The sequence below is a fragment of the Triturus cristatus genome, chromosome 3_1, assembly GCF_964204655.1.
Source record: "Triturus cristatus chromosome 3_1, aTriCri1.1, whole genome shotgun sequence".
NCBI lineage: Eukaryota > Metazoa > Chordata > Amphibia > Caudata > Salamandridae > Triturus > Triturus cristatus.
Genome location: NC_140583.1, coordinates 581,244,676 through 581,259,581, shown reverse-complemented (window position 1 = coordinate 581,259,581; position 14,906 = coordinate 581,244,676). Strand labels below are relative to the sequence as shown.

At 46.7% G+C, this 14,906-nt stretch overlaps 1 long non-coding RNA gene across 1 annotated transcript in view; it reads left to right on the top strand.

Moving 5' to 3' along the window:
* LOC146860588 (uncharacterized) overlaps positions 1-14,906 on the top strand; it is a 56,726-nt gene that overhangs the window by 18,090 nt on the left and 23,730 nt on the right. The window contains exon 2 of the long non-coding RNA XR_014979180.1: positions 4,918-4,987. This is a non-coding gene — a long non-coding RNA (uncharacterized LOC146860588). The remainder of the gene's footprint in view (positions 1-4,917; positions 4,988-14,906) is intronic.

Below are 14,906 nucleotides of genomic sequence, written 5' to 3'. Positions count from 1 at the left end.
TAAAAAAGGGCCATAGAAAACATGATTTTCGCTTCTTTCTTAAGAAGGTCGCTGCAATAGAAAGATGAGGCAAGCGGTCTCTTGAATGCTTTCTAGAAGTGACAATAACACACATTCACCCTACTCCAATGGTGCCTTGGCACTAGATCTAAACAGGGTTACTAGATTTGTGCAGTCATCACTCATTCAATCAATCAGCATTTGTAGAGTGCAGCACTGTCATCCCTGGGGGTATCTGTGCAATGGGGTGCAAGGTCTCAGTCTAAAACCCAGGTCTTGAGAAAATGGCGGGAAGAGGGAAGATACAAGCAGAAAAAGCAGAAAAAGCAAAACAGAGGGCAGAAAAATGAGCAGAAAAGGCAAAATTAGAGGGCAGAAACACAAGCAGAAAATCAAAACACAGCAGAAGAGGGAAAATAAAGAGCACTCTGACACTCATACATCCACTCACAGGTGGACTCAGAGACTCACACACCTGCTCACAGACCCAATAAGATATTCATACACCCACTCACAAAGCTACTCTGAGACTCATGCACCTACTCAAAGACCCAGACACTCATGCACCCACTCACAGACCCACTTGACACTCACACACCTACTCACTGACTCCGATTCCCACTCACAGATCCACTCAGGCTCATTTACTCACTCACACACCCAGAGACTCATGCACTCTCAGACACACTCAGAGATTCATATACTCACTCACTCACCCACACAGACACTAACACACCCACTCACAGATGATGTCACCAGTGATGTCATCAGTGATGTCACTGACCAAGTCATGAGTGATGTAATATATAAGATCATAAGCAGTGCATTGTGGGGGCCTAAGTTATAGTTAGCTCAGCTAACTATAACAGCTGTTGTGTTCGAGTGAAATGTGAGCCTTACTACAATGTCCCTGTAACCTTTGCTTTTTTCAATGAATATATATAGTATGTGGGTATAGTTAGGACCTAGTTTCCATAGACAAACCATTTTCTGTTTTGCTTATAACTTTGGCGCCATTTGACGAATCTTCACGAAATGTTCAGCTGCTGTCTTGAAAGTTTCAGAGTGATCCATCTGGTGGGGGGCAAGGAAAAGGGGGGGTCCCAAAATGTGTTTTCCCTATGCAATTTCCCATAGGGATTTTGAAGACGACTATAGCCCGAACTGCTGAACGGAATTACATCAAATTTGGTAGAAAGCTACATCTTGGTCTAGAAAGAACCCTTTTTGTAATTTGATGTAAATCCTTTCTGTAGTTTTGGAGTTATTAAAGATAAAATATTTATAGATATCTATGGACACAGATCGCAGAAATCTCAAAATGAGATCTAATTGGTTGCCAACACTTTAACCAGGAAGTAGTGGCAGCCATCTTGGTACTCGGACTCTGTCGAGTCCAAAGTAAAAGTGTAAAAAAAAAAAAACAAGGAGGGCTGGGTAGGAAGACCCTGACACCCTGGGGCCCAATTTGGATAAACATTTTTGCCGTGGTTTCCTACACATGTTTTCACCCCCCCCCCCCCAGGGTACCAGGTCCAGGGGAGATTTGTATAGATATTTAGAGGATGGCGCACACATGGGCCCCTCCCCAGGTTGATTTTGGCTCGGGTACCCCATCCTCTAGGGCCTGACTGAATATAAGCAAGGGGCGCATGCAGGAGTAACTCTGCAGCGAAGTTCTGCAGAGGATAACTGCACCTCGTGCACAGGTGCATGCACCTGGCCTTGCACTGGAAGGCTGTGTTATGCATGAGACATTTGTTGAGGGGGCTTTCTGAACTTTTAATTCCCCGGGATTTCTTCTCGTATGCATGCTAAAAGGGCTCAGGAGTCAGAACCAAGTCATACCCGGGCGAGTCCTGGCAGTCAGACGGCTCAGGTAAGTGCTACATTCGCCCATGCAGGACACTGCAGTGACACTAAATTCTGAATGATCGTCTTCATGTTTTCCACGCAGTGTAACTTCATCCACTCAGCTTCCTTGATCAAGGCTTGAAAACTGAAATATGAACTGGGATTTGTAATCCTGTAAATTGTACATCACACATTCTTGGACTCCAGCACTCTGAAACACACTCCCACTCTAGAACTCACTACAACCCTCACTACAATACATTAACCCTTCCGCACTCACTAAATATCTCAGTACAACCTTCTGAGAATCCTCCCCACTGGTGCACCTCAGATCTGAGTGCATTACCTTCAGCCCTCTCTGTCCTTCTAAGTCCCTCCTAGCACTCTCTCTTCCTGATTCGCCATACACTCAAGCTCACTGCCCAATCCTTCCTACACCCTAAACCTTCTAATCTCTGCAATTAAAACAATTGTGCACCCCCACCCTCTCTGACCCTCGCTGCATCAATCCACCCTCAGTGAACCCTTCCCCACCCTCAGTATCAGTTGCTCTCCACTCTCAGTAACTCTGTCTCTCTCACATGGGCATTTGTTGGGGATGTTGTGGGTGGCTGGAGTGAGCTGCAACTCTGGTTTACCCAATAAGGCCTCTACCACCCCCTGTATCTGGTGAAACGTCTGCCTCCACCCCTGCTGTGGGGTGGTGCACACAGTTTGGTGCCGATCACGATCCGGTAAAAAATGTCCCCGTACGACTCGTATCGGGTCTTTTTACCGTACGAATCGTACAAGTGCCGTACGAACTGGCAATCACGATTCGCATGGTAAAAAGTCCATACGAACCGCACTGGGAATATTTCCCCACACGTCCTCGGGTCGGAAAATGTGTCCGACACGTCCTCGTACGATTCACCGTACAATTCTTATGTACATCTTTGTATATACGCTTGTCAATCTGGAGAGAAGTTTCAGAGCAGATGTCTGTCTCTTTGTACACCTTACTATACACTCATCAGTTAATTAACTCACTCCTCTGTTAAATCACACTCACTGATTCCTTTGCGACACTTGTGGTCACTCGATACTCCCTGGAGCCCTACTATTTTGCTTGACTAAGACTTCCAATGTGAGCAGATGAAGCGCTGTGGTGTGCAGCTAGCCATCTGGCATATCATGGTAATGGACCAGTAATCCCAGGGCAGCTCTCATATATGTTTTCAGGGGTGAACACCAAGTTTTTAGAGGGCGTGGACTGGTCAATGATGAAGCATGACACCAGGTGGTGTGTGAGACCAGTCCTTCACTTTTGGTGAGATGTCTGCACTCACGAATTAATTTACATTAGCACTAGCGAGACCTTACTGGGAGCGGCTCTATTGTGGTAAACAGTTTCTGTTGGAGGCTGCCTGCTCCCAGTACCCCGTGCCTCTGGTTCCCTTATCCCAGATTGTGTCTGGGTCTTGTGGTTACACGCTCCCCAACAATGAACAGGCATCACTAATGATGAAATCACTAGCTTATGTTCTTTGTTAAAATAAAAAAATCGCAACACTGCAAGGAATTGAGCTATAATTCATGGAGCCGTAATTCAATTTCTGCAATTAAAGCAATAGCCCCCTTCCAACTGAAAGGAGGCCCAAGGAAGCTTGAGAAGTTTCCTTGGATGGCCACTGTAGGATATTTAACAAATTAAATTGTGTTTAAACATCCGGTAATCCGGTAAGTGGCCATGTTTAGCCATCTACTGATGGCATGTTTAATATTAAATATACAAGCTCAGCTTTTGCAGGGTTTGGGGCCCTAGGCCCTAGGCCCTAGGCCCTAATGAAACACTATTGACCACACAGACACACAGTGTATGGTACTGGAACTGGCCCAGGGCACATGCGCCCAGACCCCTTTTATTTGCAGGGTCCCCTTACCGGACACACCTGTGATGGATGGGTTTGGGGTGGGTGTTGAGGCCAGCCCGCGGGGTGTGATTGGTTGCATATGGTATATGATGGAACACCAGACCATGTCTAGCAGATCACTAAATCCCTCCCAAATGTTATTCAAAAATAAATAGATGAAGTCCAACCTGTGGGAAAGAACAAACAACAAAACACCACTAATTCTCTGCAGACAGTCCGCATGGGCACTGTTGTTGTGTCCTGCCTGGTCTCACGATGTTCGAGTCTATTTACACAGTTTACTTGGATGGTGCATTAGGAGCCGTGGTGGAGTCCGCTGCAGAGATATCTTTGAAAATGTCCTGTCTCCATAGATGGCTAAACTGCAAAGATGGAGGACGACAGCGCGGTTGTTGAGAGTCTTCCTCGACGGCCATGATGCTTCCGGGATCCGCTGGTGAATGAGTTTCAACGTTCGCTCTTGTGGCAGGACTCCTCTCTCAGAGGAATTTCCTTGAATTCTTTTCTGCCAGTCTACCATGGGACTGTGTGCGTCACTGAGAACTGCAAACAGGACAACATCGAAGTCGCTCACGCAGCCACAAAAGGCGGTTGTTTCAGGGTCTATTTGCTTTGGCCATCAGGACTGTTCTCCACGTGCCTTCTTCAATGATCTTTGGGTGGCCAGTGTCAAGTACCTGTCCCAGAACTAGTCCTCCGCAGGAGCCGATGTTAATTCCACGATTCCCCAACTCCGTTACCCGAGCAATATATACTCTGGCAACTAGAGGGGGGAAAGGGGATTGGGAAGAAAAGAGAAACGCCACTTCTTCTTCAACTGGACAGGTCTGCCGCTATTCTCATGTAGCCTTCCTGTAAAATAAAACTTCTTAAACAACTATACTCAACATTTCTAATTAATCCTTCAAATACCAAAATGAGTTTTACCTGTCCTACGTAGATGGCTATCTGTTCTCTTGTAGCTTTGCTGCCTATATGATCTCCGCTACTCAGTGGTTCTCTAGGTTGATTAATACTAAATAGAAAAGCAACACAGGGTTAAATAGTTTCTCTGGTCTATCTAGATTGTTAAATCTTTCTATATTCTTTTCCTTCATTTACCTTGCGAAAACCTTAGGCAGTCTTTTAATCTACTCTCTTTTTCTTTCAGCTGTTGAAGGTCTACTCGTCAATGAAGCACCAAGATTCTTTAGTAGAGGGAGAGAACTCGACTATTGTCGGTAAGTATCCTTATACATATATATATTCACTGAAAAAACCATAGGTTTCACACAAGTTATAGTTAGCTGTACATTTCACTCATAAAAAACCAATGAAATTCCCCCGTTATAGTTAGTGCAGGCAAATATAACTCACGCGACCGCAATCCTCTGCTGATGCTAATACTGTATTTAGACACTTATTTGCCCATGTCTTCTTCCATTAAATTTTAGTTATACATATATTACAAATATTTTTTTTTCATAAAGACACATATGTCATTAGCAGAGGATTGCGGTCGCGTGAGTTATAGTTGCCTGCACTAACTATAACGGGGGAATTTCATTGGTTTTTTACGAGTGAAATGTACAGCTAACTATAACTTGTGTGAAACCTATGGTTTTTTCAGTGAATTTGCAAGGTTTTTTAAATGCTAATTCCTAACTATAACGTGTGTGAAACCTATGGTTTTTTCAGTGAATTTGTACGTTTTTTTAAATGCTAAGTTACTGTACGCCATTCGTGGCGTGTGCGCCCAGTTAACGCAGTTCGTTCCGTGCGCGCACGGTTCGCTTCGCGCACCGTGCGCGCACAGTGAGCACGCGGTGCGCTTCGTGCACCGCGCGCCCACTTTACGCAGTTAGTGCCGTGCACGCACGGTGGTCACGCGGTGCGCTGCGCGCACCGCGTGGCCACGTTATGCGGGATGGGCCATGTACGCACGATGCGCTTCGCGCACCGTGCGCACATGGGGGACATATTATGCGCTTCGTTGTGAAAAGGTATTAATTTGTACTTTTATTTGTTTTGTATGCAATGCACAAATGGTGCCCTTCGGGCACCACTTGCACACGGGGTGGGGAGAGTGTGGATATTTTTTTTTTTTTATATAATTTTGACCGTACGCGTATGGTAAGCGTAATCGGCGATTTTTCGAAATGGCCTTGGGGGTTGTTTGGGGACACCTACATCGATGCTGGGTGGTTAAGAACTGAATATACTGCCCCTTTAGATGGTTTTTGTCTTTGTTTTTGCTGCCCCCCTCAGAGTGCGAGAGAGAAAATGGCGGCCGCCGCTTCCTGGTTTCGACCGATTCGAATGTTTACTTAGATCGAACAGCCAATCAGAATCGCGCTCGCGCACGTCACCGTACGCGTACGGTAAGCGCACCGTAAGCGCACCGTAAGCTGGCTCAGATATACATATTGATTTAAAGGCTATTTTCTCAGAATCTACTGAACAGATTTACACCAAACCTACAAAAGGCACTTCCTTGACCTGTAGACTACCTCTCTGCCAAATTTCAAGGAACTCTGTTCAGCCGTTCGGGCTGTAGCTGTGTCTAAAGGTCCTATGGAAAAATGCATGGGAAAAACGCGTTTTGGGACCCCCCTTTTATCTCAGCCCCCGCTTGACGAATCCCCCCGAGACTTTCAGGGTAGGAGCGGAGCATAGCGCCCCACCTATTTTGAAAATTTCGCGAGGATTCATCGACCGGCGCCAAAGTTATTCAAAATAGAATGTTGCGGTTTTCCTATGGAAACAGGGTCCTAACTATAACTATAACTACACCTACTTGCAGGTCTTTTCCATTTAACTCTTCTCCCAACAATTGTCTCTTTGTTTTTATAATGTCTTTGTGGGCAATGTGTGGAATTGAGTTGCCCGAAAGATGTTCTTTAATTATTCTACCAGATTCTCAGTCACAGGAATGATGTCTCCAAGCCTGTCAAAGACTGAATTAAATAAACAAGGCTTGAGTACTAGTAATCCTTCTTCAAGAACTTGCCGCAAAACCTGAAGGACTAATACGTCTTACTCTGACTGAAGTTCCCTCAAAAGCCTTATGTTGTTTAAGGATACTGTTGTTTTCTTTTTTCCAAAAGGTAAGGCTTACTCACCGCAGCCGCGGAAGAGGACTTACTGGCAATACTCAGGAAAACTCACTACCTGGAAACTTCCTTGGAATCGAAAACGCCACCAAGAGAGAAGCGACCGTTTTCCAAAATGCCTCAGTTGAAGTGCGCAGTTTGCCGCGGGCATACTCGCGAGCACAGCTGCGCCGGTAAACAGGGACAAAAACTAGACCAACAACCTCGCTGCTCAATGCCGGCGGCCATCTTGAAATTCCGCTGTGGATTCCGCTGTGAAGGAATCAATCTCCCTTTAAATAAATGGGACGACCAGCGGTTTGGAAGGTATTTTATTGGACTGTTCTAGCGCATACTCTGGATCTTGCAAATAACTGGGAGGAACTTTAGACAAATGGGTGGCTTACACTGGTCAGTCCTGACAGTACCCCCCACCAAAACTCCTCCCTCACCCTCTTTGGGCTTATCAGGGTGTCTCCTGTGAAATTCTTTAATCAATCGTTGAGCCCGCAAATGGTTCCTTGGTTTCCAACTTCTCTCTTCTGGACCAAAACCCTTCCAATCCACCAAATAAAACAATTTTCCTTTCTTAACTTTAGAGTCTACAATTCGCTTAACCTCAAACTGTTCCCCTGACTGGACTTGAATTGGCATGGGAGGACCCTTCTTTCCTAAATTCGGTGGACTCTTCCTTAGTAAGGAGACATGGAACACTGAATGAAACCTAAGTTTTTTGTGGTAGTTGAAACTTGACACTAACTGGATTTATCATTTGCTCCACTAAGAAAGGACCTATGAATCTAGGTTGGAACTTCCGGTTTCCCTTTAAACGCAGATTTCGTGTAGAAATCCAAACCTCCTCCCCAGGTTCATAAATGGGACTGGAACGCCTCCTCTTGTCGGCTTGTTTCTTGTAAGAAGCCTTGGCCTTAATTAAATTGTTCGTAGCTTGTAGATAGGCCCTTTGAAGATTCTGAACTACTTCCTCCACTGCTGGAACCTCACTCTCTTGTTTTCCTACAAATGTGTTGGGATGTCTACCTGAATTTAAATAGAAAGGAGTATAACCCAAAGAAGCATGCTCTGCATTATTATAAGCAAACTCAGCCACATAATTATATCTGGCCACTCCCCTTCATGATCCATCAAGAACAATCGCAAATACTGCTCCAATTCCTGATTGACTCTTTCCGTTTGACCATCAGTCTCAGGATGGAAACTGGAAGACAAACGAGAGTCAATGTCCAGTCTTTTTAAGAATGATCTCCAAAAATGAGAGATAAATTGAGGGCCCCGGTCGGAAATACTACCCTGGGAATACCGTGTGGTCTAACTACATGTTGTGTGAACAAGGCAGCTAAATAGGTGGCGTTTGGAATTGATTTTAAAGGAATGAAATGACTCATCTTTGTGAAATGGTCCACCACCACCCAAATGACGGAAAAGCCCTGACTAGAGGGTAATTCTACAATGAAATCCATGGAGACTGTGTGCCACGGATAAGGAGCCGGGGGCACGGGTAGCAATAAACGTTGAGGAGCCCTTCTAACTGATTTTCCCTTCAAACACTGTTCACAAGAGGCTACATATTGTCCCACCTGAGCTTCCATGGAAGGCCACCAAAATTCACGTTGAACTAATTCCAGCGTCTTCTTCACTCCCTTGTGTCCAGCCAGCAAATCATCGTGAAAATGGCGAACCACCAATGCTTGAAGCTCAACATCGGGGATAAAAAGTTTCCCCTTAAAATAAGGTCGGCCATTCTTGATCTCTCTATGTTCATCCTGTTTGACCCAATCTGCAAGATTGAAAGAAGCTAGAACTTGATTTAACTGCTCTTCAAACTCTGGAAACAGAATTACTCCAATCATCTTTTCCTCTGGGATTATCAATTCTTTTTTCAAGATCGGAAAATCTTCTCCTGTATCCAAACGCGACAATGCATCGGTTTTTCCATTGGTAGAACCAGGTTTGTAAGTTAACACAAAGTTATAGTCTGCTAAAAATAACGACCAACGCAACTGTCTGGGGGTCAAAGTGCGAGCAGATTTTAAAAACTGGAGGTTCCGATGGTCTGTGAACACAGTGACTTCATGTCGAGCACCCAGCAGATAATGCCTCCACTCCTGAAAAGCATCCTTGACTGCCAATAACTCCTTATTGGCAATGGAGTAATTCAACTCAGCAGGAGTCAGCTTCCGAGACCGATAAGCAACCGGATGAAGCTGACCCGTAGATCTGTCCCTCTGAGATAAAATTCCCCCTATAGCCAAATTGGAAGCAACAGCTTCAACAAAGAAAGGCTCTTTAGGGTTAGGATGCAGAAGCACGGGCTCTGAGGTAAAAACCTTTTTTAATCCACTAAACACTTCTTCAGTTTCAGCTGTCCAATCAAACTTGGCCCCTTTCTTCAGCAAGTCTTCAAAATGACTCGCACATGTTGAATGTGTTCTTCCATATTTTCAGAAAAAATGAGAATGTCATCAATATAGACGACGGCAAAACGATCCAAATACTCTCTCAGGACATCATTCACCAAATGCTGGAAGGCTGCAGGAGCATTGCATAACCCAAAGGGCATGACCTGATATTCAAAAAGGCCCAGTCTTGTCCGAAAGGCGGTTTTCCACTCATCTCCATCCACCATTCGCACGAGATGATAAGCCCCCATTAAATCTAGTTTTGTGTATACACGTGCTCCCTTTACCTGATCCAATAACTTTGAAATTAATGGCAACGGATATCTATTCTTCTTGGTTACAGAATTTAATGCTCGATAGTCGATGCACGTTCTCAGACTTCTGTCTTTTTTAGGAATAAAAAATAGTGGAGAAGAAACTGGTGACTGAGAAGGACGAATAAAACCATTTGCTAGATACAATTCTAAATATTCCTTGAGATGTTGATTCTCCTTTTCTGAGAGAGCATAAATGCGACTGCATGGTAAGGAAGCCCCAGGTCCCAACTCAATCTTACAGTCGTAATCTCGATGCGGAGGTAATTTATTGGCCTCTCTTTCATCAAACACTGCTGCCAAATCCGAGTATTCCTCTGGAATCTCCTGTGTTTCCATAACAAAAATCATTTTGGCTTGACTAGCCAAGTACTGCGGCGATGAAGAGGATGTGAATTCAGATCTCAAATTGTGACAATGACTCTTGCAATACTCGGAATACATCTCAATAGTTCTTTTGGCTCAATCAATCCTAGGGTTATGTTCAGTAAGCCACGGTAACCCCAGAATGAGTTGGAATTGGGGGGCATCAATGAGACTAAATCTCAAAATGCTCACATGTCTACCAGGCCCAGTTAACCTAATCTCCTCCGTATCATGTACTATGGGACCAGAGGATAAATTGGAACCATCTACTGCACGAACTGCTTCAGTCTTTCTTTCTTGACAAAAGCTATTCCCAACCTTTTTGCAAAACCTGTTAAATGGTAGCAGCAGTTTCAGTCGATAACCTTTCAAGTATTGCCCGGCGGTAATCGCCTCTCATACCACTCGATAATTTACCAATGAAAGAGGCAGGCGCCGGAGACTGGAAGGCAGGAAACAAAGTTTTATTCCGTCGGAGCAGAACACATCAGATCAGACAGCAAGGTATCGTCACGAGGTGCTCTAACTGCATCTCTGAGACCTGGTCTCTTATACACAGGTTTATTGCTTTATTACATATGGTACATTCTTGTTGAGGCTTTGATGTACGGGAAGACATTCCTTGGAACCCCCACTTCAAGCCCGTTCCCACACATATCTACAGTAGAAGTCCCCACCCCACCCACAGTAGGAGATGGCTATCACGCAGCTGGATATTCCGCCAATTCCCGGGGGTGTGTGCAACCGGCCGGGTCTCAGGGGGTAGGGGCTTTGATCCACCGTAATCCCTTTGATGTGGGGTGTTTCCCTTACAGTAGGAGCAATAAACTGCATCCGCAGGGCTAGGTGATGGCCTGGGATCGGTTCGGACAATGGGGCGCAGAGGAAGGGGGTTTATCAAAGAGGGGCATGACCATGTATGGGATGTCGGTCAGGTGTGGGATGTGGTCCCATAGCAGGGTCGCGCTGAATGAGAGGGTTTATGGCCCGTGTATGAGAGAGCGGGGGCGGCCGGCGCGCGGGGGGATGCTCGCAGCGCCAGGGGAAAGCGCCGGCGATCGAGAATGAGCGGGGAGAGAGTGGGGTGCTTAAAAATGGCGGCCGTGCATTCGCTGTGCGTGGCGCTGGGGAGAGGCAAGATGGCGCAGATAATGTTCAGTTTGCAAGCTAAATTTCCACAGTCCTCCCTTTTAACATATCTCGCCAGCTTGCCTAGTTCGGATCTATCCCCATAATACTCCGAACTTCCACCTCATACAGAGCTTTCATTCGCTCTGTTTCAAAGTCCAAAGTCTTAGGGCAGATGCAGTTCATAAAAAGCGAACATAAAGGTGGCAGACACTGAATCCCCAAGCAACATCCACATAGTATCACAATTGGTATGAGGATAAATGAAAACAGCCTCCATCCCCAACTTTTAATAGTGTCCCAAAACCAACTCCCCAGTGACCATTCTCCTTGTTCTTGATGGACCTCTGCGGACAGTCTGTGGAGGTGTTCAATTGCTTTGTAGACTGAGGGTGAGTTATCCGGTACGTAGGTACAACAGCTGGACCCAATGATGCGGCATGCTCCTCCACGATCAGCCAGAACCACATCTAGAACGAGGCGGTTCTGAAGGGCCACTAAGCGGACGGCCTGGAGCTCGGCGGTGTTGTTGGCGAGGGCGCCAGCCGTAATGTTCATCGTCGTTTCGACTGCCTGGGTTAAGTGGCGGATGGCACGGCTGTTTGCCATTGGACCCCAGAGTGGAACAAGGCCTTTCACTGCGTCCATGAACTGTGCTCCGGCGGAGTCGGCTTGCACAATGTCTTTGGCCCGCTTCTGTCGGTGATGGTTTGCTGGAGCCACATATGTCGGAGGAAGGACAAAGGCGATGTAGCAGGTGCCTCCCCAACCTTTCGGAAGCCAGGTGTAGGCCTTAGTACCACAGACGAAGTACATATTCGGGGAGGCAACAAAGGAGGGTGGGTCAACTGAGTCCAATGTTCGGGTGATGAGGCAGGAGCTGTGGCCCACCAGCTGCGCCCCCAGGCCTTCGAGGCACACAAATCCAGTGATGTTGATGACGGACAGGGCCACTGTTAGGATGGCGGCCGTCCATTTCCGGAGGTAAGAGAAGGTGGGTCTGGCTGGGTTGTTGAACACTTGCATTTCAACTCGTTCTTTGGCAGGGATGTCCATGTGAAAGGAAGTGTTCGATCTCAGAGGGCAGAAGAGGGCAGAAGTTCTTCCAGTTTTGTTCAGCCAGAACCCATGGTAGAAGTGTGACATGGTTCTGCCGGAAGTGGCATTGTCCTTGTAGCTTTCTTGCAGGAGGATTAGCCAGGCGAGGCAGGAACCATGGACAGAAAAAGGTGAAGGGATGAAAGGGATAGAGTGTCCAGTGGCATGTGGTAGCAATCCACAGATCCAGCAATTAGTGGCGTTGGCAGCAAGATTGTGTTGGTGGAGCAACTGCACAAAAGAGTTATTCCAGAACTCCTTACGCCTTTCTCGGAGTTGGGGTGAAAGTGAGATCAGATGGTGTTCTTTTGTGGTGGTAGGTTTAACGGTGGTCAGCAATATCTTATGAGCGGGTGTGCCCTCCTCCATGATCCAGAAGGTGACCACGAGGAGAAGGCAAAAGAGAAGGGTAATGAAAAGTGCAATAGTCTTTAAGCTGTGCATTCGGTCAGTCTTTGGGTTTTTGTAGTGGATCTTCGGACGTCCGGTTGCTTCCATCATCTTCATGTCGGGCGCTTCCATCACCTTCAAGAGACTCGGTAGCGGGCAGAACCACAGACTTCGTTTAGTTTCTCTCCTGGTGGCCTTTGAGGTGACTAGGCTACCGCTCTGAGATTTCCACTTAGCCTGTGGTCTGCTTAGCCGAAGTTCTCTCCTTTCGTCGCAAGTTATATCCTTCCTTGGATGGCACGGTGGGATCAGGATATCTTACTAACTCGAGTGTCTCTGTATCTGGGCAGCGGCTCAGGGATGGTCGGTCTTTGTCCAGAAGTTCTTCTTGGGCGGCGATGTTGTCCGTGGTTGTCAGGGTCGGTGATACCTTCTTGCAGTGGTGTGCATGCAGCCAATTGCGTTTCCCCTCCACTCGAAGAGCTGTTCGGGTGGTGATCAGGACTTGCAGGGGGGCCCGTCCACCGGGGCTCCAAACTCTTGGTGCGCTGGAAGTTACGCACTAAGACGAAGTCACCGGGTTGGATGTCGTGTCCGGGGCCCCTGGAAACATCGGGAATGGCGTGCAGCACCTGCTGATGGATGACAGACAACGTTTTAGTTAGGTTATACAAATAGTCATAAGATTACAATGGATGGTATCAGTTCCTATGGATGAAGGGGAACATCCACTAATTATGTGGTGTTATAAAGAAAAGGGGTAGTCTCCTGGGATAGGTGAGTGTGTGAAGAAAGAGAAAGGTACTCCTAGGTTTTGTACGTAGTGCCCTCACACACCCTTTCGAGTGTATAGCATCATCATCGGGCAATGTTGCTCCTCGTGGGGGTGGCGCTGCAGTCCCTCACGGGCCCCAAGGGGCTCTCTAGCGGAGATCTTTTAGGAGTTTGCCACAGTGGTGAGTGCGGGTATGTGGGAAAAGGTGTCAGTGAATGTGAATTAAAATGGAGCAGGAGGCCCTGTCAGTTTTATTCGTAGGACCCCTGCTTCAGAGTAAAAGTCAACGGGGATGGAGATGCACGTATGTGCCGTTGTGAGAGGGGAAATAAAAACAAATAAATTCCCACTTCTCTCAACCCGAGTGTCAATGTGATAAAGTGTAGTTTAAAAAAAGGGGGTCGACATGTTTCGCGCTACAGATTGGTCCCTAAGGGATCCTAAGCGCTTCATCAGGACCAATTAAAGAAAAAGAAATACCAGGGATCAGGAAAAGACACTCTGTATCCCTAGACAGACCTGATTGTGGTAGTGATTGGGAGGACCCGTTCTTATACTAAAGTCCTACTTATCAACCTAAAAAGGAGACAAAAAGAGGGGGGGGGGGGAGAAGAGAGAAAACATACAAAAAAGGAGTTCAGAGCCCAGTTACATATAAATTATATATGTTCCATTTACAAAGAGCTCGAAGTCACAGGTGCACTGGTTGCGCCCAAGTGAAAAATGCATGGGACTAGTGAAGCGTCGGTGCGTCTTCGATGTGACATGCATAGTAAAAATGAACAACAGTGTGAGGTAGGTTCTACCTGAGTAGCAATGGTTGACATTATCAACCACGTGCTGTTGTGACGGAGGTGCATAGAGGAGACTATGCTGCATACTAGACTGGTATGGTGACATCGTGCGTTTGGATAGTACAACTATGCCGCCCAGTGCCATGTATGTGGATAATGGGTAGCCCCAGGGTTATTGATGTACAAGGTGGCGCTGGTTACCATCACGTCCCTTTGTGAGTACGTTCGAAACGCGGCTAACCTGGAGAACATAGAACTGAATCCCGTGCAACTAAAGGTGTTTGTGTAAGGTCGGGAGCTGAACTAACCCAAACCTGGAGTCGGAGTCTCGACCCTGTGCAAAATAGAAGGGGGAGACGTGCCCGGAAAACAGGGAGCTCAGATCGAGTGCGTTCTTGTGTAGGGTCTGGCACGTGACTAGACCGGACCTGGAGTTAGGCGTGACCGATGTGGATACATAGAAATACAAATCGGGACAAAAATCGAGACATAAAATCCCGCCTACCCTCCCCTCGTCTGAGAAGGGCTCCTTCGGTAGTGCCGCGCCGTGATAAGCTAGAAAAAACAAACAGAGTACAGGATTGGATTTACATCGGGAGGGCCCATCGGATACAAAGGGGAACCAGCCTGGCAGCATTTATGAAAGGACACGGAGTTACTTACTTCTGTTCTTCCTTCACGGGACCGGAAACCTACCCGTCCTGCGGTACTGCCGGTAGTATACCAGGTCAGGAATCGGACTTCCCTAAATACGGGAAGCAACGCGGGAAGTTGAGGCCGTGA